The sequence below is a fragment of the Falco naumanni genome, unplaced genomic scaffold, assembly GCF_017639655.2.
Source record: "Falco naumanni isolate bFalNau1 unplaced genomic scaffold, bFalNau1.pat scaffold_98_arrow_pat_ctg1, whole genome shotgun sequence".
NCBI lineage: Eukaryota > Metazoa > Chordata > Aves > Falconiformes > Falconidae > Falco > Falco naumanni.
The window spans coordinates 22070-46963 of NW_024427579.1; the positions used below are offsets into that span (position 1 = coordinate 22070).

The 24894-nt window shown below is 55.2% G+C and overlaps 1 long non-coding RNA gene across 1 annotated transcript; it reads right to left on the reverse strand.

Annotated features, from left to right (window-relative positions):
* Positions 1 to 23846: 23846 nt before the first annotated feature.
* On the reverse strand, positions 23847 to 24603 carry LOC121082389. The gene is made up of 3 exons (XR_005826007.1): positions 24592 to 24603; positions 24212 to 24314; positions 23847 to 23896 (listed from the first exon to the last, which is right to left on the reverse strand). It is a non-coding gene; the product is annotated as an uncharacterized LOC121082389 (long non-coding RNA).
* Between the last annotated feature and the right edge of the window lie 291 nt (positions 24604 to 24894).

A 24894-nucleotide genomic window follows, 5' to 3' on the forward strand; every position in this document is an offset into this window, starting at 1 on the left:
TCCCGGTCTCGATTCCCAGCCGTGGGAGTCCCTGTCCCGGGGTCTTGGCCCCAGTCCCGGTCCGAGCCGCGGGGGGATCCCGGTCTCGATCCCCAGCCGTGGGGGTCCCGGTCCCGGGGTCTTGGCCCCAGTCCCGGTCCGAGCCGCGGGGATCCCGGTTCCGAGGATCCCGGTCCCGGTCCCGATCCGCGGTGGTCCGGGTCCCCGGAGTCCCGGTCGCGGTCCCGAGCCTCGGGGGTCCCGGTCACAGGGGTCCCGGTCGCGGTCCCGAGCCACGGGGGGTCCCGGGTCCCGGTGGTCTAGGTCCCAGTCCTGAGCTGCGAGAATCCCGGTCCTGGTCCCGGTCTCGGTCCGAGCCGCGGGGGTCCCAGTCCCGGTTCCGAGCCGCGGGGGTCCCGGTCCGCAGGGTGTCCCGGTCCCTGGTCCGAGCCGCAGGGGTCTCGGTTCCGAGGATCCCGGTCCCGGTCCCGAGCTGAGGGGTGTCCCGGTCCCCGGGGTCCCGTTCGGTCCCGAGCCGCCGGGGTCCCGGTCCCTAACCGCGGGGGTCACGGCTCCCAGTGGTCCCGGTCCCAGTCCTGAGCTGCGAGAATGCCGGTCCCGGTCCCGGTTTCGGTCCGAGCCGCGAGGGTCCCAGTCCCGGTCTCGGTCCAAGCCGTGGGGGTCCCAGTCCCGGTTTCGAGCTTCGAGGGTCCCGGTCCTGGGAGTCCCGGTCCCAGTCCCTGGTCCAAGCCGCAGGGGTCCGCTACCGGGGTCTTGGCCCCAGTCCCGGTTCGAGCCGCGGGGGGATCCCGGTCTCGATCCCCAGCCGCGGGGGTCCCGGTCCCGGGGTCTTGGCCCCAGTCCCGGTCCGAGCCGCGGGGGTCTCGGTTCCGAGGATCCCCAGCCGCGGGGGTCCCGGTCCCGGGGTCTTGGCCCCAGTCCCGGTCCGAGCCGCGGGGGGATCCCGGTCTCGATCCCCAGCCGCGGGGGTCCCGGTCCCGGGGTCTTGGCCCCAGTCCCGGTCCGAGCCGCGGGGGTCTCGGTTCCGAGGATCCCCAGCCGCGGGGGTCCCGGTCCCGGGGTCTTGGCCCCAATCCCGGTCCGAGCCGCGGGGGGATCCCGGTCTCGATCCGCAGCCGCGGGGGTCCCGGTCCCGGGGTCTTGGCCCCAGTCCCGGTCCGAGCCGCGGGGGGATCCCGGTCTCGATCCCCAGCCGCGGGGGTCCCGGTCCCGGGGTCTTGGCCCCAGTCCCGGTCCGAGCCGCGGGGGGATCCCGGTCTCGATCCCCAGCCGCGGGGGTCCCGGTCCCGGGGTCTTGGCCCCAGTCCCGGTCCGAGCCGCGGGGGGATCCCGGTCTCGATCCCCAGCCGTGGGGGTGCCGGTCCCGGGGTCTTGGCCCCAGTCCCGGTCCGAGCCGCGGGGGTCTCGGTTCCGAGGATCCCGGTTCCGGTCCCGATCCGCGGTGGTCCGGGTCCCCGGAGTCCCGGTCGCGGTCCCGAGCCGCGGGGGTCCCGGTCCCGGTTTCGAGCGTCGAGGGTCCTGGTCCCGGGAGTTCCGGTCCCGGGAGTTCCGGTCCCGGTCCCTGGTCCGAGCCACAGGGGTCCCAGTCCCGGGGGTCTGGGTCCCGGTCCCTGGTCTGAGCCGCAGGGGTCTCGGTTCCGAGGATCCCGGTCCCGGTCCCGAGCTGAGGGGTGTCCCGGTCCCCGGGGTCCCGTTCGGTCCCGAGCCGCCGGGGTCCCGGTCCCTAACCGCGGGGGTCACGGCTCCCAGTGGTCCCAGTCCCAGTCCTGAGCTGCGAGAATGCCGGTCCCGGTCCCGGTTTCGGTCCGAGCCGCGAGGGTCCCAGTCCCGGTCTCGGTCCAAGCCGTGGGGGTCCCAGTCCCGGTTTCGAGCTTCGAGGGTCCCGGTCCTGGGAGTCCCGGTCCCAGTCCCTGGTCCAAGCCGCAGGGGTCCGCTCCCGGGGTCTTGGCCCCAGTCCCGGTTCGAGCCGCGGGGGGATCCCGGTCTCGATCCCCAGCCGCGGGGGTCCCGGTCCCGGGGTCTTGGCCCCAGTCCCGGTCCGAGCCGCGGGGGGATCCCGGTCTCGATCCGCAGCCGCGGGGGTCCCGGTCCCGGGGTCTTGGCCCCAGTCCCGGTCCGAGCCGCGGGGGGATCCCGGTCTCGATCCCCAGCCGCGGGGGTCCCGGTCCCGGGGTCTTGGCCCCAGTCCCAGTCCGAGCCGCGGGGGGATCCCGGTCTCGATCCCCAGCCGCGGGGGTCCCGGTCCCGGGGTCTTGGCCCCAGTCCCGGTCCGAGCCGCGGGGGGATCCCGGTCTCGATCCCCAGCCGCGGGGGTCCCGGTCCCGGGGTCTTGGCCCCAGTCCCGGTCCGAGCCGCGGGGGGATCCCGGTCTCGATCCCCAGCCGCGGGGGTCCCGGTCCCGGGGTCTTGGCCCCAGTCCCGGTCCGAGCCGCGGGGATCCCGGTTCCGAGGATCCCGGTCCCGGTCCCGATCCGCGGTGGTCCGGGTCCCCGGAGTCCCGGTCGCGGTCCCGAGCCGCGGGGGTCCCGGTCCCCGGGGTCCGGAGGTCCCGGTCCCGAGCCTCGGGGGTCCCGGTCACAGGGGTCCCGGTCGCGGTCCCGAGCCACGGGGGTCCCGGTGGTCTAGGTCCCAGTCCTGAGCTGCGAGAATCCCGGTCCTGGTCCCGGTCTCGGTCCGAGCCGCGGGGGTCCCAGTCCCGGTTCCGAGCCGCGGGGGTCCCGGTCCCGGGAGTCCGGGTCCCGGTCCCTGGTCCGAGCCGCAGGGGTCTCGGTTCCGAGGATCCCGGTCGCGGTCCCGAGCAGCAAGGGTCCCTGTCCCCGGCGCCCCGGTCGCGGTCCCGAGCCACGGGGGTCCCGGTCCCGAGCTGCGGGGGTCCCAGTCCCGGTCTCGAGCCGCAGGGTGTCCTGGTCCCAGGGGTCTAGGTCCCGGGCAGGTGCAGTACCCACTTCTGGTCGCCAGGTGGCAGCAGGTCCCCACCAGTCCTGTGCTGAGCACTGGCCGGACGAGCCCTGGGCCGGGTCTCAGCCCAGTTTACACCACCGGACCCCGGGAGTGCCCGCTGCGGCTGCGGGGTTCCCTGCGCTCTGCCCTTTGCCCACTCGCAGCCCGGGCACTCATACTCATTGCCTCCGTATGCAAAAGCACCCACGTGCCTCAAGCATTTCAGTCCTTTGCGTATGATGCGCTCTGTTTCGCTGTTGGAAACGGGTGCATTTGCTCTGTTTGCATTTGGAAGCGGCTGTTAGTAACAGCACCTTTAAATTATTTTTTTTACAAAAGAGAAGAGACCTTGCAAGACTGCACTTTCTGAGTAGGGAAAAACGAGCGGTGTAAATATGTGGCTTAGGAGAAGCTCCCACTAGGTTTTCCCCTTGCACCACTAAGCCATCACGAGCTCTTGTGTTCACAGCCGCTCCCCGTGACGGGAAAGTCAGCCGTTACCGGAGTGAAGGGGTGCAGAGTACGCGGCAGGGCTGAAAGGTGGCACAAGGGAGCGGGGTCTTTGCTCCTCCGAGCCCCGGCTCCGCGCGGAACGGCAGCCCAGCCCCCGCCCGCCGCAGCTCGAACGGGCGGCTGGTGCTTCTTCTCGTGCTGGTGCTTCTCACTTTGCCCCGGTAGCCGTGCGGAGCGCACCACAGGAGCTGTGCTGCCCGCTTTCTGGGGCGAGATGCGGAGCCGCTGCCTTTGCACTTGTCCGCAGCCAAAATGCTGCGTGAGCCGGGTTTTGGCTAGCTAACGACTATGAAGTCGTTCTCGAAGCAAGTGGTGGAGTCATAGTATACTACTGTGTGTGGGTGAGTGTCCCGCAACCCAGGGGAAAAGTGTCTGAGCTGCAGCAACAGCAAACTAGTTGTCCGATACAACAGTTGAAGGGAAAGTCTCGCGCTTCCCCTGTTCCAGCCTTGCAGTCCTGCTACTGCTTGTTGTGTTTGGTGAGCATAAGGACCGCTGAGCTGGCTGGAACTGACTGAAATAAGGACTGGTTGAGCTGACCAAAGAGCGAGTCTCCCCTAGAAAAAGACCATTAATATAGTTATACAGCAAACACCCTAAAAATCATTCTTCTTGTTTAAGTTTTATAAGAAATATATATATATAAAGAAATATTTAAAGAACTGTATAGATCTGTGCTAGAAAACCTAGGACATCTACTTACAGGTAGTACAGTAGAACTCCTCCTTACTGATTCAAAACAATCCATCCAAGACACAAGCTGAGGGAAAACTTCTGCTGTTTTTGAGTCGGTTACTGTACTCTGTCAGCAGCACATTGCTGGAGACAGAAGAGAAGAATTAATGTCTTCTGGAAGAATACAGTGTCCAAAAGAAATGCAAACCCAGCATCACTAAATTTGCACCCCAATCTAGAATGTTAACTGTGTCCTCAGCAGCATCAAAACAGGTTTGCAAATGCACAAAATTTATAACTATTGCATGTATTGTTGCGATGACGTAATGAAAATAAAAAGGCATGCCCAGTGACTAATGTTCACTCTGATTGAATACTTATTTCCATTGAATTTTAAACTCACTAGGTGAAAAACTTGCTCAACAACTTTTTTTTTTTTTCTGGAAAGGACCCTTTAGCAAGTGTTGTGACCACTCCTTAAATGGTTTTCAGTTCATTGGTCCCCCTAAAGAGTTCTCCAGTTAAGCTCATTCTATTATGCACGTGTGAAATAATTTTTTTCTTCCTAGCCTGAAGTTTTCTTTTAACCTAAACGTAGCTAGCTTAAATTGATATCACCTAGGCTCTTTTATCTTTATGCTACTCTTTTCCAATAGCCATGATGTTTTGTTCACCTCTCAGATGTCAAAAGTGTGTGGTTGTAGAATGGTAGTGCTTTTTTGTCTGTGGGGCACGAAAACAAGGGCGTATTGGAACCCTGCTGTTACAGATCTGAACGTTAAAGCTTGATCTAAAAAAAAAAGTTAACAGAATAGTGATTTGAATTAAAAAAAAAAGGCGGTGGGGGGTGGGGTGGGGAGACACGGACACGACACGCACCAGAATACAGTAATGTTATCCAGAAATCCTGCATCTTTGCATCTCACGTACATTCTCATTGTTTCTTCACTCCTTTCCTGTTTGCACAGGTGAAATGGATCAGCACTTCATGTGGCAAGTTGTTTTTCTTCCCTTCCTCCTGAAGGGGAGGCAACTCCCTGCTACTCTTGGACTTCTTTGTTTCAGCAACACTTTGATGGAGCAGACAGAGATAAGGAGCATTAGATGCGGGAGCTGGAGCAGTATCAGAAGACCGAAGCCTATAAATCTTTAGCAGGAAAGCACAGGACAGACAAAAGGCAAATCACACAGACAAGGTATTGAATGGGACAAAAATATGTGCCTGGAACAACACAAGATTCCCAGCTGGTTGTGCAGACTGACGCTCGTTTACAGCCTTTGATGTAAAGGCTTGTTAAAACGTGGATGCTCATCTCAGGGAGCTCATCTGTGGGTGTGAAATAGAACATTTTTCTTCGGGCAAATCCTAGTTTCATAAATATGACATACAGCAACCTACACCAGAAATAATAATTGTCATTATTTCGTCACAGCAGTGACCAAACCATTGTTAATTGTTCTCCATTGTTCTGGTATTGCTTGTTAAAGAAAATGTGTTTTGAATTCAGAAATTTAAAGTGCTAAAGCAGCTAAGTGGCAGAACCAGGCCTCGTCCCCAGTATAGCCCTAATCCAAGGCTGGTTTAACACCCAGTCCAGTTATCACTGGGAGAACAGAGAAACAACAGATGATCAACTTGTGCACACAGGTGCTCGCAGAAACGCAGGTGTTTCAAGAAAAAAAATCAGTATATGTGAATAGGAATTGCTCAAAGACTAAGTGTGCTTGAAGGAGTGTGTGAGTTAAAGCAGGCAGAAAGAAGATCACGATCTGAGGAGGAGCTTGGAACCGAGGCAGAGACTGGAAGCAAATAGATGAATCAACAGGGACAGGGTCAGGTGATGGATTTGCAGAATGGACAAGACCAAAGGAAACTTCTAAAAACCTCGGGCATTGACTAATGATTTGATAAGTGTATATACGCCGTGCTGTATCCCTTTGCTCTCTGCCACTCGCTGGGGCGGTGGCCCAGCTCTGAGGGGCGATTAAAGCAAACCCAGTGGTACCCACATCTGTGTAAATTTCTCCTTTAACACTATATGTGAAGCATATGACAGAAGTGCTGGTAATCCACTGGTGTTGTGACTGTTGACTGATGTCCCGTGTTAGAATAAATACAAGTACAATGGCTAACAGGCCTCACGTGCATGAAGAACATGAGAACGGTGGTGCTGGGTCAATGGGTCTGTGCTTTTCTCTGGTGCTCTCCTTGCTACCACCTAGCACTCAGCTGGCAAGCTCATGGGCACAGCCAGGACCAGTCCAGCCTCTTGTTTTCCAGGGAGCCGATCACCACACATATGGGAAACAGACAGTAGACAAGACCTAGTTCTTCATATCCTTTCCGTTGTTTTGCTAGAGAATCTAAAGTTTGATAGACCTTATTTTGTTTGTATTTACATTGGCACTTCAGTGGGTCCAGACTAAATGGCCACTCTCTACCTGACTGCTGCAAAAATTGGTTTGAGCCCTCGGTTAGTAACCAGCCGTTGGTTAACTTCGTCTTTGAAATACAGCAACCTATGGTGGAATAGGAAACTGAGACAGTTAGGGACATCGGTTGTATTTACTCGAAGGAGGTGGAAAATTTTCTAGGGAAATTTAATAGTGTTAGCATAAAAATCCTGTATGTGGCACATGAGCGACTGCTCTAGGCAAATGGCTTTTTAGAATTAGAAGCCATCCCTGCCTTAAGTGACGCATTTAGAAAAAGTCTCTGCGTGAATATTAAGCTCACACAGCAAAGCTGCAGCTACCTGATAGCACAGTATTTTTCCTGGTTTGGAGGATGTTTTTATTCACCTAAAACTTTCCAACGGTCGTCACTGCTAGTTTATTCCCTGTATGATGAATAAGTAGTAAATGAAGGTGTTTTCATACAATGGAACAATCTGCATGCTTGCATTTTTTTCACAGCTGTTGCAAAGATGTACTTGAAACCCTGAAGAGCTTTTGCTTTTTATACTACTGAAAACCACACTACACAGCTTTTTGCAAATTTCCAGTCTGCAGAATCGCAGAGTAATTGTTCGTTTGTTTCCGTGAAAGAAAAAAACCCCAACACATCTTCCTTTAGAGGCAATATTTTGCTGCAGATTTTAGTTCTATCTTTTCTATTTCATCTACCTCTTCTCCAGCTCAGAAAGGTCTACTTCTTTAGAAATTCTTTTCATTTGATGTGTTAGAATATCTCTGTGTAGTAGTCGAAAAGGAACTGGACCTGCCCTTTGTCTCACTAAATTCTCATTTCTATAATACATGCAGTTTTCCTTTACTTATTAAAGAAAATTACCAAATCCCATACAGCTACCTGGGATCATGGATCAATCTGAATATGCGTGGCCCAGCACTACTTTTTGCAACTGATCTAAAATTCTGTGCCAAATTCCATCATAACCCAGGAATGGAAATAATAGGGATGACATACTTTGCATATCTTCTCTGCAGGTTGTTACGACCCGCTGCAAGTAAATAAGAAAAAATACAGGTAGTGGACATTTCTAAATAAACCTCTGACATCTGAAGAAGTCATTTTAATATCAGATTTATTCTCACCATACTTTCTGCATGGAAGACCAGAAGAATCTATGCTTTTAATACAATTTGTGCAGGAAAGCATTGGCAAAAATATTAGAGTACTTGTAATGTTTGTTCCTACACCAAACATGCTGAGGTGAGGCTTAAAAGCCCACCTGTGAATTCACATTTGCCGCAGTGCTGTTAGTAAAAGCTGTAACTATCCGTATTTTTTTGAGAATGCTTAAAATGAAACACAACCTAACTCTCAGTTATAGAACAGTGTAGCACAGCAAAGACGTTATCATCTAATTTTTTCATTATAAGATGTGGGTGCATAACCAGGAAGAACACTAACAATTACTTCTTAGTAAACCTTTACAGCATAAAACCATTTAGTGGGGCAGTGCAAATCAGAACATACTCTGACTTTAACATGAAAGAACACTTCTGCTGTATAGGTAGACAAAAAAATTGACTTAGTGGGATATTTTCATTCTCCCAGTGCTGTTTCCTCTCCTTTCATTGTCCGTAACCTAGCTACCCAGTGATTTTTGGGGGACGTTAGGGTTAGCATAGATGTTAGGTTAGCTTTAGATGCTTTACATGTTAGAGATGCATTCCTCGTGATTCTGCTCCACGCACAAGAAAAAGCCCGGTTTGCCTTTGCCTGGAGTGGGACTCAGTATGTTTTCAAACAGTTTTCTGCAAGGATACAAACACTGCCCCACTATCGCTCACAATGCTCTGGCCACAGCCTTAGCACAGGTCACCATTCCACCTGGCCTCACAGTGTATCGATACATCGATGGCATCCTCAGCGGGGCAGAAGGGCCAGAAAGCGTTACAGATGCAATGAAAAACATTTGGGCAACACTAACCAAGTTGGGACTGGAAGTCCCAGAGTCAAAGTGCCAAGGGCCAGCACGAGAAGTTAAATTCCAAGGAGTCTGGTGGGTTGCAGGAGCTGCCTCTCTTCCACCAGACACACTGGAAAAGAAAGAATCCGGGCACAATCCATCCAGTACGCTGGAACTACAACAAGTTCAAGGGACTGTGAAGTCCTGGCGTAACCATAGTCCTGCCTTTTCCGTCATTGCTCGTCCCTGGTAGAATTTGTTATAAAAGGGAAAATCATGGCAGTGGACATCTCATCAGCTCTGTGGTACCGTCAAGTTCCCCTTCCTGCAGGAGCATAACAGAGCCTGGCCGCGGGCTCTCCACTCCGCTCCAGCCCCCGTTACCCCTGTCAGCACGTGCTGAGGTTGCAGGCTGCGCTGCTTAGGGAGCCGTGGCAACACACATTTAGGATGGTGAATGCCAGCCATCCTGAAAGCGACAGCTGTCTCTTACCCTAAAAAGCTTCCTGTAATACTATGCTTCTCTGAGGTCCCACTTTTCTCGAATTGCCCCCACCCCAAAGCAATTTCCCCACAGGGTCCCTAAGCAAGGCAGTGGAGGAGTGGCTCTCTCAAACTCCCTCCCAGCCCTGCCCTGGCTGAAAGAAGGCAGAAAGAAGCCTTCAAATGAGGGAAGTTCTGGCTGCAAGAGAATACAAGCTGACCAGGTCTTGGGATCCACTGACATCAACAGAAATTTAGGTGAAAACTCCCCTTTGACATGAAACTCAACTCCCAAACCAAAAAACAGTTGTGATGGGAAACTATGGTGGGGGTGGGAAATCAGCACTGAGGGCAGGAAAGCATCAGCAGCATGGGAAACCATTGAGTTGGGAAGTTGTTCTGTCATTAAAAGTCAAACCGTCACAATGCTGGCTGACCCAGGTGCTGGCATAATGATCGCCATGGAGACGGAACCCCAGAACACTGTGTGCCCCAACAAACGCCACACTGGCCAACTGCCGCGGCACAGAGCAGCACGCTCCTCGTGGTGCTCCTGCCCTCCGGGTAACCCCCAACCAGCTGTGCCGGCCAGCATCTCACCCCATCACCCCCCTTCGCTTCTGCCCACAGAGAGGTTCCCCCTCCAGCTGCCGACAGGACCAGAGGTGCCTGGCACAAGCTTCACCACTCTGACCATGCCGCCACCGGTCACTGCTGGTGTGCTGCCCTCTGTCCCAGGGCTGCTGATCACCGTTCGGCCTTCCCAGCTCCACATTGTCACCCACCAGCCCGCCCTGGCAACCTGGCAGGGGGTGCAGGGGCCCCTGGAGGACTCGGGGCAGGTCGTGCAGCTGCCACACGTGCTGCAGCTCCCCAGCGGTGTGCAGCTGCCCCCTCTGCCTGCTCCTTGTCCCCCTGCCTATGGCTGGGGACAGCAAGTGGTGATGGGGACACTTGTGCCCCACCAGCCAGTGGGGCTGGGCCCATGGGACGTGGGCCAGGGGCAGCCCCTCTACCCTACGGGCTGCACTGTGCTGAACGTCCCTGCCCATGCTGGGCCCCTGCCACCCCAACACCCTGCGGCTCAGCACTGCGTGCAGGTCTCCCCTGTGCTCCGCACCCATCCTGGCAGCGCCCAGAAGCTGTTGGAGGCCTTTAACAACGACGTGGTGGCCAGTGAGGATGGCATCCCTGCTGCCACCCCCTGCCAGCCCGCCCTGGATATGCTCTCTGGCAGAAGCAGGACCAAGCACCAAGGTGAGGTCTGCAGGGTGGCAGAGCCCATAGGGGGTGACCTGCACCAGGGAAGGCTTGCATCACCCTGGGGGTGGCTTGGCTTCGTTTGCTTTTTCAGAAGTGGTGACCACCCCGCCAAGCCCAGAGAATCTCCTGGACCTGCCCGAGCTGGGGCCAGATGCCTTCAACGAGGCCTTTCCTGAGCTGGCAGAGGACAACCTGCCGTTTCAGGATGAGCATTCGTCCGCCATGGACAGCAGTGACCCGCTCGCCTGGCTCGACAGCATCCTGGAGCTCCCTGAAGTTCTCAGCGGCTCCTGCTTGACCACCCTCCTCGACAAGTTCCCAGAGTTCTCAGAGTAAGTGGCAAAGGGTGGCTGCTCCAAGGAGCAATCGCTGGCGGCAGGGCTGGGGGACAGCAAGGACACCGACCGTGGTGTCCCTGATGTCCCTGTCTTGACCACCACCCTCAACAGGATCGCTGACCTCTTGGAGTGCATGATGGAGGGCAACTGTCCCGAGGACCAAGTGGTGGCCGCAATGCAGGAGGACACCAACCCCACCTGGCAGAGGGTGGCAACATCCCCCTTGCTGGACGCCAAAGGCAAGCAGGGTGGGCTGGCAGCGGTCTTCCCCACCCAGCTGCCAGAGAGCCTCATGGAGCCCTCTCAGGAGGGTCCTATGGACACTTCAGAGGAGAGCCCCTTGAAGGGATGCCCAGAGGGTCCCCACAAGGGTCTCCCAGAGAGTCCTCAGCAGATCCTGCTGAAGAGTCCCCTGGCCAGCCCCCCGACTGCACCCCAGCATCATCCGCCCCGCATGGCCCAGCTGGTGGAGGAGGTGCTGCAGAGGCAGCCCCGGGTCATTGTGACCCACTTGCCACCACCACCGGGCATCTCCTCCTGCCGGGTGGTGCCCAGATCAGGCAAGGCTGCTGGTAAACAGGCCAAGCGCCCCACATCGGCTGACACCCTCGGGATGCCAGAGATGTCCCCATGCGGCAGCATGCCACCCAAGAAGAGGAAGAAGATGGTGGTGTGCCCGGTGGCAAAAAGCTCCAAAACCCTCTGGGAGGGGAAGCCACACAGGGATGCCACGGCAGTGGGCCGTAGTGGGGAGCAGGGGGGCAGCAGCAAGCAGAGGCCATCCAATAGTGACTATGTGCCCACCAAGCGAGCCAGAACCCTGAGGAACACCAGGAGACAAGGTGCTCCACGCTGCCCCAGTCGCCGTTGAAATATTGATAGAGAAGGTGTGGAGCACAGATCCCTCTGACGTGTGACCTGCACCTGCCCACTGCAGCCCCGGCCCTCTACCAGATCTGTCTTTCTTAATTCATTAAAGGTTTGACGTTCCTTGCACAGTGCCTCTGCCTGCGGTCATTCGCGCAGCGGGAGATGAGGGTTAATGCAGCCCCTGCCACATGCAGAGACCTGACGCTCCACCTTCCCCTCTGGCTCCACCTTCCCCTCTGTCGAGGTGACACCTCCACCGAGCTGACCCACTCTCTAAAGTATTTACAAATGAAGGGACTTCTCATCAAGGGAGGCAGCCTTGGCAGGGGTGAGAAACAAAGAGCAGGTAGTGAAAAGAGCACCGTTATCTAAGTTGCGCAGGAAGAAGACTTCCAATGAGGAAAGTTCTGGCTGCAAGAGAACACAAGCTGATCGGGTCTTGGGATCCACTGACATCAACAGGAAATGAGTTTAAAATAGGACAAAGATAATGGTGGCAGTGGGAGATGGGGACCTCTAACTGAAATAGTTCTGCCCCAAAGAGGCCAAAATCCCACTTGGGGAGCATGCGTAGTCCGTAAAACACTTCAGCAGTGCTACTGAGGATGCGTACGCGTTTGCATTAGAAGCGAGAAACCAGTCACCAACCCTGTGTATGACACATGACCATGCAACGTGCGGCGCTCTGAGAAAGGCCCCGAACCCCTTCTCAGTGTTCCAATTGGACCTAAAAACTTTGCATGCACTTTTTAATCGCTGCCCCCAAAGCGATTTCCCCACAGGGTCAGTAAGCAAGGGGGTGGCGGAGTGGCTCTCTCAGACCCCCTGCCAGCCCTGCCCTGGGCGCCGGTGCCTCCGGCCCTGCCCCAGCAGACGTTGCTGCGCTGATGGAGGGGCTCCCTCCCTCTCCACTGCATTTGCAAAGGGAGTGGCTGGCTCACCCTTTGCTGCCCACGCAGCCAGCCCTCACCTTTAGCTGCTGTCATTCCCAGGGGCGCCGGCTCTCTCCCAGCACCCTCACACCTTCTCCCTGCGACACTGCGAGAGAAGCGTTCGCCAGGCACACGGGTGCCGTCACTGCCCTGCGCAGCTGCGCACCCCAGACTGGCCCTGCCTGACTGCCTCCCTCACCAGGCACCTCCACCTCCACAGTCTCAAGCTCCATCCCTTTAGAGGGAAAGGGGGTCACTTTATTTCGAAGTAACCGTTCCTCATGAGGAACACAGTCTCTTCAGGAGGCAAAATACTTCAATAGCACTTAGAAACAAAGCTGGGGCATCTGGGGGGCCACCTCATCACTACTCCAAACAATGTGTCCTTTGTGGAGAAAAACTGAAGAGCTAGACAGTTTCCAGAGGACAGCAAAACCTGACCTGCTGAGAGCTTAGGACAGTGCACGTCATGTTCTTCTTCACACTTGGTGCACGTTTGACAAGCTGCGAGATGATGGCAAATTACTTCCTTCAGAGAGGACAGCAAGACACTGTTGCCAACTCAGCTTAGGGTTTTTTGGCTTTTTTCTCTGGTTGGCTAAGCAAAGAAACGGAGGCAGTTTCAAAGTGCGCAGAAGCACAGCTGCAGACATAATTCCTGCTGTCACGCAGGCAGCAGGAGTGAACTTCATCCCTTTGGGTCCTTTTGAGAACACCAAGCACCCAGATTGTGCTGAAGGATGCTTTGTACATAGGGGACCCTCGGAGAGAAGCAGACATGTCCAGTCTTATTCCCTGGGAAAGTGCCCTGACACTGTCCTGCCTCTCAGGTGGCGTAGGACAATTAAAATACAGGAACTTATTAGTAAGCATGGGCTAATTCCTGGCCCACTGTGATGCTAACAGTAGCCCACAAATCTCTCAACTAGTTTTGCTCAGCCTGTATTTATGACAGTTACGTTGCTCTATGTTGTGGGGGAAAGCAGGTGACACAGCTTGCCCCCTTGATGCACAGGGCTGCGTTTCAAAGGACTACGACAATCCCAGAAGAGCACAGCATAGAACAGCTTATACGTAATTAAGTATCACATCACGAAACATACTGCATGCATCTATCCATAAAAATGGGGTTTATGTAGGCACATGTAAAATGGGTCTGCTGCTCAAAACCCAGCAAATCCTGATTTAAAAAATCATATACTGAAATGTAAGACGACATACCTTTGGATTTGTCTCTAAATCCCCATGTCGATGTAATTCCTTCACTGCCATCTGAAATCGTTCAGCTTAAGGCACTTTCCACGTCAAGCAAAGAAAGCTCAACTCAGAAGGGAAAGATCCTTCTTGATGGGACGCATCATCTGTGACAACCAGACACCCTCCCTCTCATTGAAACATAGCAGCAGAGTTAAAAGCAGGTTTTAAATTCCAAGTGGAGACATTCAAAGTTTGAAAACTACAGGACATTCTCTTCCTAGCACAAAATAATCAACTTTTTCCCACTTCTCTGCAAACCTTAACCCCAGTGTTTTGTGTTTTTCACACTGCAGCACAGAAAGCCAGTACCCACAGCTGCACAAGGACTTCCAGTGCCACTGTGCAAAGCATTGAGGAGTCTGGGCTCAGTCTTGGCAGTACAGGAGTGATCCACCTCAAATGCACTGCACAGTCTGCACCTGGGGGTATCACAGGTCAATAGTTAATCACTGCTTCTCCTCCCAGTAACAATAAAAAGAGAAAAAAAGAAAATCTCCTTACATCCATGGCTCTTCTTTACAGGCTAGAGGTTTATGGAAGTGATGACCCATTTCACCCAACATTCAAGACACCTTTTGAACAATTTTCAGAACTGTCCCCAAACCCCCAGATCTTACACAACAATCAGTCCAAAGAAAGTACAGAGGTCTCTGCGCTACTGGACACATGCAGGAACACTTGTGTTTACTGGACACCTTTGTAAAGGGAAAAGGCATTACACCAGCGTACCAGATCCTTGCCCAAAAGACTTTTCAAACCACCTGTTTGTTGACGCAGTCACTGCACTTCAACCCTTCCACCCACGACAACATCCTCTCAGGGGGCAGACTTGCCTGCTCTTGATCACAGAATCAGTCAGCAGAGTTCATACTGAACCAAGCTAAAAACTGGGCCCAACCTCTACGTTCACGGTTGGGATACACGGCTCCTATCACAGGGCTCACATGGCAGTCCCACCTGGGTTACGTATCTGAAGTTGCATTTCCCACAGGTCAAATATTCCTCTTCACATCTGCCTTGAAACTGAGGGCTCATGGTCAGTGAGAGAAGAGAGTTCCTTGCCTCCTGTGCAGTCAGGTCACGTTCCCCTGCTAAAGGCAGCCTGCTCAGGCCTCCCATTTGTGTACAATCTGTTAAAAGAGTAAAATCAAGTCTGAAGGTTATTCATTTGCTTCCTTAAACATTCTACCATTTGCAGCATTCGGCCCCCAGAAGACGACTTCTGACATAGCAACTTCTCCAAGCAACCTGCTATAAAAGGCAGGTCAACAGAATCACCGACAGCCAGGTCTGTACCCTTGGGGAGACACTTTCAAAGCTCTTTGGAGGATCGCACTGGATCTGTGTGCTTTAGACCCCACTGCGTGGATTTACTGTTTTACTGGCAAAGGTTTTATGTACCACATGTGAACATCTTCAAATCACCTACTGTAATGGTCTCATGCATAAACAGACACAATGATCCTCTAATATCACACACGAAGAACTCAATGGATGCTCCTACCAAGGCAGTGGTTCCCTTCTGTAGCCACTGAACAAGCAAAAGGATGGATCAGAACGACATTATCAAGCTCTGAAGCAAAACTTCTGTCTTCCTTTAGCTGTAATTTAGAGCTTCATTGAGTGCTGAAGAGTGTCAGCCTGACAGCTCTGAAGCATGAAGAGCTTGATCCTCTGTGCCAGAACCACACCGGCACTGGCCACACAAGCTGCCTGCGTACTCACAGGGTCAGGGTCCGGGTCCGGGTCAGGGTCTGTACTGCCCTGCCACCGCTACACAGAAGTGAGGAAAGTGAAATGGAGATAGAAGTGTTTGTTTTCCACGTAGTTGATGCTGGCAGCTTCTTGCCTCCAGCATTCCTGCACCTCAGGAGCCTGGGAAATGACAACAAATGTGGAAGTTTCTGAAAATAATATTTGCCTAACACACCACAGCGTAGCACTCCCATATGCCCACACCACACTTCTGGCTCCCAGCTGCTCTCCTGTGCTTCCCTTTAGCTACCTGGGAGGCACCTTTTCCATCTCCTCAGATCTGGCCAGCTGAAGAACACTCAGCTCATGGCTCTAACATTCTTCCCCTTCCTCTCAACATCTTCCTGGTGGTCTCAGCTTTCTGCCCTCCAGATTAGGGCCTTATCATAACAGGACAAGGATAGCACTGGGGTTTTTTTTCTGTAAGGAAGCCAAATACTCTTTATTAAAATATAAAAATTAAGAGGAAGGGAAAAGCCAAAATGGCAGCCAAGTGGAAGTTTCATTTGGTGCTCAAACCACCTGAATACTTCTGCTGCAGCTGCAGCCAAGAGCTGGCCCTTAGATACCTGATCAGGATAAAGCCCCAAATCCTGCCACTAAGGTTTCAAATGACAAAATAACATCATCTAAGGGAAGGCAAAATGCATAAACACAAACATCGCCGTATGTTTACAGGGCCTTCACAGCACAGTGGTTCTCTGATGGCACCCAGAACTTAGCAGTATGAAGAATTACAGAGGTCAAGTGCTATTTATAAGCAATGCACCCTTAAATCAACACTAGTGACAAAAGAGCCAAGCACTTGACTTGCAGAACGGCAGGTGATTAGTGACTTTCTCCACAGCTTCTACTACTGATGAAGCTTACAACCACCTCACCATTTGGGAATGACATCCGTTGCTAGTGTTGCTCTGGTTGGAAACTCAGCAGGCTGGCACGTTCATTCCTTCAGAGCCAGAAGGAATTTGTCATTACAGGAATTCTCATGCCACTGAACTGGCAGCAAGGTACACAAGCCTCTTAATCCCTTTTTATACTTCTACGCTTGTGCCATAAACCCATTCTCCACTCTCCATCTCACTACCTCTCCAAGCAGACAAGTCCCATCTGCCACACACTTGTCACAAACTACGTAGGATATGACACAGGTTTCAAATACATCAGAAAGTATCAAATCAGAAACTTTAAAACATAAAAGAAAATTAAAAAAAGGTGGCAGTGGGAAATTATTTTCTACCTTGACTATTAGGTTCACAAGCTGCTAGTAGTTAACATTAATGGCTCGCTATTTCAAGGTCATGATGGCAACAGCTCTGCAATGTGTGGATATCAGCGAGAGAATTGCTGCCTTGCACCAGTTCAGGTGCTCCACCTATACCTTGTCACAGATTTTTTTTTTTTTTTTGTTTTGTTTTAAATGCTTATCAGGGTAGGATCTGCCTACCAAGACCAGATTTTAAGTGAAGTTACATTATGCTGCTCTTGATTTAAATACAGCAAGATAGCTCCACTGCTACATTCAGCCACAAGAACGTAAACACCTCCAGCTTCATAGACACCCATACATTATTTTTGTAAGGAACAAATGACTAAACATGGAACAACACTATGAAAAAGCAAAAGAATGCACACAATCAGCATTTCCCTATTTGGACCAAAACCCGAACATCTCTAACAGCAGATAAGTCTGAATTAAAAATCAACCACATCCAGATCCCAAATGGGGTAGGGGTTATTGTATGCCACAGACCCGGACTTGACTGTTGAAGGAAATCATGAACTATGGAAAATTTGAGGTGGTTCTGCGGAAGTTTTACTAGAGCCTTGGCAACTTCACTTGGGACATGAAAGGTACGTGTGCTACAGTACCACCCGCAATAAAGGAAACTAGTCTCGCAGTTTGAGTTCAACACCACATCCGCAAACCAAATGAGGCTGCTGCATTTGAGGAACACTGATGGAAACCTCACCTGCCATCCCAAAGTTATGCTACGGCATTTCTTCCCTTTTTGCCACTTTCCTCAGCCTTGGTACATCTTTTGCAGAATCTGAAGCAAGGGCCCACAGCTTCTTCCTGTTTCTAACAGTGAATGTCTGGGTTTCACACGTTGGTTTCTTGTGCGGCGCCAATAAGACCCAACACTCGCCTTCATAAATGCATCCGTACACTAGGCAAGAAAAGGAAAATTACCAGTCACGACATTGTACTGCTCACAGGGCAACAGAGTGCCCCACTCGTAAGAGGATTGAAGACAGTAAATTACCCTCAAATATCTTCATGAACAAGCACAGTTTAATCATGTGCTTTTAATCTGACCACCGACACAATCTAACAAGAAGACACATTAAGGGAAGCAGAGCTGTAGTTAAAAAAGTGGGGCTTCTCTTTCCTCTCCTGAGGGTTTACCATCCAGAGCTGGCTGAAGTTCTGAACCTGTAAACCACTCCCCCATGCTTGTATGCTCGCTCTGGGAAACAAAGACGGCCGTTTGAATTCTTTTGCAGGTACAATCTTTCTTTACTTTTGAGTTGGAATGAAATGAAAAGCTGCCATCAGTCCCTCTTATGGCACAGAGACACACCTATGTTCCATGCACATGCCTGCCCAGAAACGCACGCAGAGGGAAACCATCCCTTGGGTATCAAACACAGAAACAGCACTGAAAACCTTGACTTCTGAGAGTCCCTGCAGCGTTCTCCCAGGTCAATACACAGCATGCTTGTGGCAGGATCACCACTGCATGTGCGTCACTTGCTTTCATTTCCATCTTCATCTCCAACCTGGCACTTGCCACCTCCAGAATGCAGCATGCATAAAAGCAATTCCGTTTACTACAAGCACAGCACCGTGTGAACCTTCTGCATGAAGCCCGGTATTTAAAGAAATTGCCATAAAGAATAAAAATCTGCTGGCACCACTGACACACAGACACGCTGTGTTTTCTGAACAGGGCCGATACATTAAACCTGCAAACTAAGGACTGCGACAGCTCGCTCCTTGCCCCTCTTCTTTTGCCCTCAGGCTGGTGCAGGAGCTCCTTTCACCAGAGCAGGCACACCACAGACACAGCCTCACCGAGGGGAAGGGTGGGGAGGGGATAAGGGCAGAGGGGGAAAGGAAAGACCCACAGAAGCAGCTTTGCTGCCCACTGCCAAAGTCACAAGCCGCTCACAGATCCTGTCCCCTCGCCCTGCCTGTGCTGGTCTGTGCCTCCGTTCCCCTTCCCGCCCCTCCGCTCCTCTCCCTAGCCCTCTCTCCTGCTGCTGATCCTGCATTCCTTGCGGCACCCCCCCTGCCCCTCTGTCCTGCTCCATCCCTCTGCCCGCTCCTCACCAGTGCCTGTCCTTTCTCCATCCCTGCCCAGCCCCTCCCGCTCCCCCTGCCCCTCTGGCCGCCTCCTGTCCCTCTCCGGCCACCCCTCCGCCTTGACTCACTCCCTGCTGCTCGGTGCCTCCCTTCCCCTCGTCCCTGCCCCACCGGGGCTCCGGGGCCGGGGCCTGTGCTTGGGCAGCCCTGGGAAGGGGCCATGGGGCCTACAGGGCCCGGGCTGGGGGCTGGTGTCCCCTGAGGGCCCGACTGCAGGGCAGGGATGTCCCATGGCCTGCTGGGAGAAGGCGTGCCCCAGGGCATGCTGGGAGCTGTAGGCCCAGGGCCGCCCCATGGCCAGGTTGGTCCCGGGGCATGCTGGGAGCTGTAGGCCCAGGACCGCCCCATGGCCACGTTGTTCCCGGGGCATGCTGGGAGCTGTAGGCCCAGGGCTGCCCCATGGCCAGGTTGTTCCCAGGGCATGCTGGGAGCTGTAGGCCCGGGGCCGCCCCATGGCCAGGTTGTTCCCGGGGCATGCTGGGAGCTGTAGGCCCGGGGCTGCCCCATGGCCAGGTTGGTCCCGGGGCATGCTGGGAGCTGTAGGCCCGGGGCTGCCCCATGGCCAGGTTGTTCCCGGGGCATGCTGGGAGCTGTAGGCCCGGGGCCGCCCCATGGCCAGGTTGTTCCCGGGGCATGCTGGGAGCTGTAGGCCCGGGGCCGCCCCATGGCCAGGTTGTTCCCGGGGCATGCTGGGAGCTGCCACTGCCCACCCTCAGCCCCCTGGCAGCCGTGTTGGGCTGGGCAGGCGCAGCCTGTGCTGGGGCTGTGGCCCAGCTGAGGGGACCTGTGGCCGGCCGTGGGGCGAGGGATGCTGCTGCCTGCTGGCTGCCCGGGGGTTCTGTGGGGAGGTTCCAGCCCCCCGCTGTGCCAGGCCCCGGGGCAGCTGGAGTCAGGCCTGGCTGGGGCAGCCCTGGGGGTGAGCTGAGAGCTAAGGAGGGAAAGAGGCGCCGGCAGGTGCCCCGGGTACAGGCACCGGGCACCCCGACTCGCAGAGCCCCCTGGAGCCGCCCCGGCGTCTGTAGGTCCTGCAGGAATAGGGCTAGTGTGTTTTTCTGCTGACTCCGGCAGGGCTCTGGCTACACCTGTCCTGCTGAGGGACTGGGAACATGCAGCTGCCTGGGAGAGTCACCAGCCAGAGTATGAGTGCTCCAGCCTTGTTTCCCTTGCTGGAAAACACTTCATTTTTAAATACAGCCTCTCAGCGGCGAGATCCAGGCAGTTGGGATTGCTTCCTGTAGGGAGCAGCCTGGTGACTGGAGGCTGCTGCCTTCAGTGGCAGAGCTGGACGCTTCTCCTCGCTGACAGGATTAAGTTATAAAGAATCACTCGGAGAGGCTGCAGCTAAAGCAGTGATTAACTCGACCTATTGAATAAGCTCAGTAAGGGGTGGCAAGCTTTCTGAGGCACCTGGGCTATACCGATAGATGAGGGTAGTGGGGTAACGGTGTGTTGCCTTCAAGACCACACAGCACAGAGAATAAATGAAGGTCTATAACCACACGTAGAGTACAGGTGCCCCAGGAAAGTTCAGCTGAAGTTCACCAGGTTGTTGACCACCAACGATCTCTAAAGACCCCAAGAAAGGCCCCCAGGAACAAAGTGACATATGCAAGTGCCTTATGCATATGTAAATAATTTTGAGGAAGTAGTTAGTGCAAAGTACATCTTCCCATCTGAACATGCTCAGAAAGGACCCTGAGGGGCTGGATATTGAACGGTGGAGTGCGTTGATGGGTTGTAGCATGTTTTTTTTCCTTCTCACACAAAATTCATTTTGTTTTGTGGGTAAGCAAAACTGCATATTGCAATGTGTTTCCTTGATTGGCAGTTTTTGCATAACACGTGGGATCTCCAAACCTGCAAACCTGTTCTGCAAACGTGTTATGCAGTTTAAACCCTGGTGCCTGAAAACCCCAACAAGGACACATGCCTGGAATAAGGGTTCGCAAGTCTGGGGTGTACCATGGTTCTATTCCACGATTCACAACAAATCGTTCACGAACAATTCCTGAGCGGAGTGTTCTGATGGGGTGGGGGACTTATTCCCATGTTTCAACTCTGTTATCTAGTTTGGACAAAAATGTTTAAGGCACCAAGGCCATACCCCATTTATTAGCCATTTGAATATGCCCACCTGGGGAGAACATGACTTTCTATTTGTGGTGTATGGATTCACCGTGGGGTCTCACTACATACTAGTTTCCCCCTTTGCAAGGGGCACAGATCCCCTGCCCAGTAGGCAGCTTGTTGAGGGGCCCACCAGGACCTTCTCTGCCAAGCTTCTTTCCAGCAAGGTGGCCCCCGCCTGTGCTTGTTCCTCCTGGGCTTGCTCCTCCCCAGGGGCCGGAGCTGGCACTTGTTGGACCTCATGAGGTTCCTGCTGGCCCCTTTCTCCAGCCCAGCCCGGTCCCCACCTGCCAGCACAACCAGTGTGGTACCAGACACCCCCACCCCCCATTCTGTGGGTGCCAGCAGTGCCCAATGCCAGACCATCCCCACTGGGTTCAGGCACTGAGGGTGAAGCAGCCCCAGCTGCGGGACGGATGGATGAGCTCCACAGATAGATCCATGGATAGAGGAAAGATTTAACATTTCAGATGAGGGGGCAGGCCAGGGGGGTCCCAGCCCTGCACCCCACCAGCCGCTCACTGGCAGGGGAACCCATTGCTCTTGTGGGAGCAGCGCTGCCACCACGGGGGCTTGCAGAAACGGACACAATGGAGCCGGCAGTGGCATCTCCACCAAGCCTTTGGGCAGTCCCACAGGCGGGAGCAGCCCTCCTGCAGGCACAATCCTGCCCAGCACGGTCCTGAGGCTGCCTGCCCACGTGCCCTGCCCACGGGGATATGGTGCCGGGGACTGGGGTCTGCTGGGGTGCTCCTGCCCGGCCCCACGTGGATGGTGCTGCCCAGGCCCATGGAGCTGATTCTGTCTGGAGTCACGGGGCTCCTCTTCCTCATCCCCATTGGGCTCCTTCTGCCCACCTGCGCAGGGCTGCTTCTGCTTGGCCCCATGTCCTCCCCTTGGTCTTTGTCCCCATCTGCCATCTTCTCCATGTGCGCATCTGCCCCCAGCAGCTCCACTCTAAGGCCCTGGGGAAACCCTCTGGGCTCCAGCAGCCCTGGATAGAGCTGCTCCTCTTTCCTGCTGCTCCTCTTTCCTGGCGGGGGGGGAGGGAGACAGCTGTGGGGTGGTGGTGTGCGTGGTGTGTGTCCCACTACAGACCACCTCTTGCCACTTGGCCATCATTACTTGCAGAAACTTTTGGTACTGCCTGGTCACTATGAGGGTGCCCTGGACGATGCGGATGAGCTCCCCAGTGAGGTTCTGTGTGACCGTGGCCATGGCTGAGGGGCTGCTGGGGGTGGCTGCACATCGATGGGGCTCTACGCCCTGCCCCTGCCATCCAGTGGGGAACTCCTCATGCTTTGGCATCCCTGCCATCCACAAGGAATTCCTCCTCTGGCAGCTCCAGGGAGAGGCCCTGGCCAAGGGCGATTCCCAGCTTCCCACTGGCACCCAGGTTGCCCTGATGGACCAGGAAGGTGCAGTGCCGGGCAGTGCCACTGGCTCTGCCATCACACCAGGCCAGTGGTGTGGGACACAGTAGAGGGAGCCCGGGGTAGAACGGCCAGTGCATGACAGGGAGGGCAGCAGGGCCTGTGCAGGCTGGTGCTCCCTCCACAGAACATCTGCGCTCGCCCTGCAGTGGAGGACGGGGAAGAGAGAGAAGGCTGTTGCCCTGCAGTGCTCATGCACATCTGCAAGCCCACGTGTGGAGGTCCAACTTCTGTTAGGGAGGACCGGCAGGTTTCTTGGGCAGGCACTGGGAGGGCAGTCAGGTGTTGTGTTGCCTGAAGATCCTGACTTCTTCTTCCTCATCCAAAGTGCCAGGAGTCACAGAATCACACAATGGTCAGGGTTGGAGGGAACCTCTGGAGATTATCTAGTCCAACGCCCTGCAAAAGCAGGCTGTGCTAGAGCAGGTTGCACAAAATCCTGTGCAGGTGGTGTTGGAATGTCTCCAGAGGCCTCTCTGGGCAGCCGGTACCAGGGATCTTAAGCTGGAGTGCTGTGCGAGGGTCCCTGCGCTGGTGTGGGGCAGTGCCTGGGCTAGCTGCAACATCAAGGCACTGCCAAGGGGCAGGGAGACGATGAGCACAACAAGCCCATGCCACGCTCCCTGCCTCCCCACATGACAGTGCCTGTGCCCAGGTCCCTGATGGCTGTGGAGGCCACCTGGCCCTGGTCACCCTCTACCCTGGGGTGCGCTGGAGCTGTCTTTGCCCTGGAGCTGTCTTAGGCTCGCGCTAGTCCACCCAGGTGGACTAGCCTCCTGAGACCTTCCTTGCACCCCAGACCCCTCTGCAGAGCCTCAAGCACTCAAAGGAAGCCCTCTGGACTGGGGGCCTGGTCCCTAGACTCGACCATTCCACTCGAGTCCCCGCGGCACTCCTCCATAGGTGTCTGTAATGCCCCAGAGCCTTCTGTTGCTCGACTAGCCAGACCTTGGGAGCCCTCCCAAGGCCGTCATGGTGACCCAGGCACTCTGTTTGTCCCCCAGTCCCTCTGGCCCCCTTAGCACCTCTGTACTCTGCATGGAAACCTTCCTGAGTGCATCATGGTGCAGGGACGTGGCAGTGCAGTAAAAGCAGATACTGTGGTGTCGCTGGGGTGCCCGGAGAACTACAGGGAGGTCAGAGCTGGGACCACCCATCCCATGCCCTCTCCTCACTGCCCGTCAGTTCTACTTGGGAAAGACACCCTGGGTTCAGGCTCCTTGTTCCAGCTTTATTGAATTGCAGCCATTCTCTGGAGAAGAGCTGCACCTCTGCCTGGCTTAGCAGCACCAGCAGCACAGTGATCGCAGGGTGCATCGTGACGTTTGCTGCACCCTTGGAGTGCTCAGGATGGAGGTGGTCTGGGCTGCCAGGGAGCAGATGGAGGGTCCACTGTCTTCCTCCAAGGCCTGAAGGGCTGTGATGGAAAGAAACGGAGCAGAGATGAACTGCCGTGTCTGCGAAAACCACCAGGCATCCCCTCCAGCCCATGCTCCCTACTCCCTGCTGCAGATCTCAGCCAGCTTCTCCTCCCTTTGGTCCCTCAGGAGCTGCCCAGCAAGCCCTAGGGACAGAGCTTCATCAGACCCCCCACTCCCCAGCGTGCTCCCAGCAGCACAGCCCCCAGCTCAGCTGGCTGGCTGCACGCCCTCCTCCCCCTCACCGGGCTGACCCCAGGGAAGAGCAGTAGCTGAGGTGGGTGGGACTGAGCAAGGCAGCCACCGAGCCCACCTGCATGGTCAAGGGTGGGAGAGAGAGGCCAAGGCCCTGCACGGGGCAGCCGAGGCTCTGGCAGCCACAGGACTGCTCCTTGCTGCCGGTGCAGCGGCGGGACTGGGGCTGGGCTGCCAAAAGTGGGACCCTGGGGGCTGTGGCTCACCGACGAACCTGACGGCCGTTGCTCGCAAGGTGGCCTGAGCATCCTCCAGGTATGGCAGGCTCTGATTCAAGTACTCTTCGGTCCTGCGCCTGTCCCGCCGTAGCTGGAGAGAGCACAAGGGTATGGGGTGTCACACAGCCTCCCCAGCTGGCCGGAGCAGTCCCGCCTGCCAGCACCCGCCGCTGCCCAGAGCCCTCCCTCCCGCTGGGTGCGGGGAGAGGGGTGTGGAGAAGAGCCCTTGGGGCTCTCTTCTGGAGGACAGGGAACAAGGATGCAGCTCCAGGCTGTGGGCTGCGGGCTGCAGCAGGGCAGGTGAGGCACAGCTGCAGAGCGCACAGGGCAGACCCGTGGGGCAGCGCTCCTCCAGGGGTTGTCCTCACCAAGCACTCTGCAATCCTCCATGCCTGATGGCTCTGCAGAGATTTTTGAGCATTTTCCACTTGAGGAGCTCTGCTGCAGCGAGGAGGGCTTCCCTGGAGGCCTGCAGAACAGCAGAAACTGGGAGGTGGCACCACGGCCTGGGGAAGGAGACCTGGCATCTCCCTGCCTTTTCCTTTCTTCCTGGGGTCATCCTGCCCTTAGGAAGCTGGGAGGTACCCTGGCCCAAACATCTCAGGTTTTCATCCCTACATCACTGCTTAGCTTTGGAATCTGTGCCTTGGCCACACTGTGGATTTGGTCGC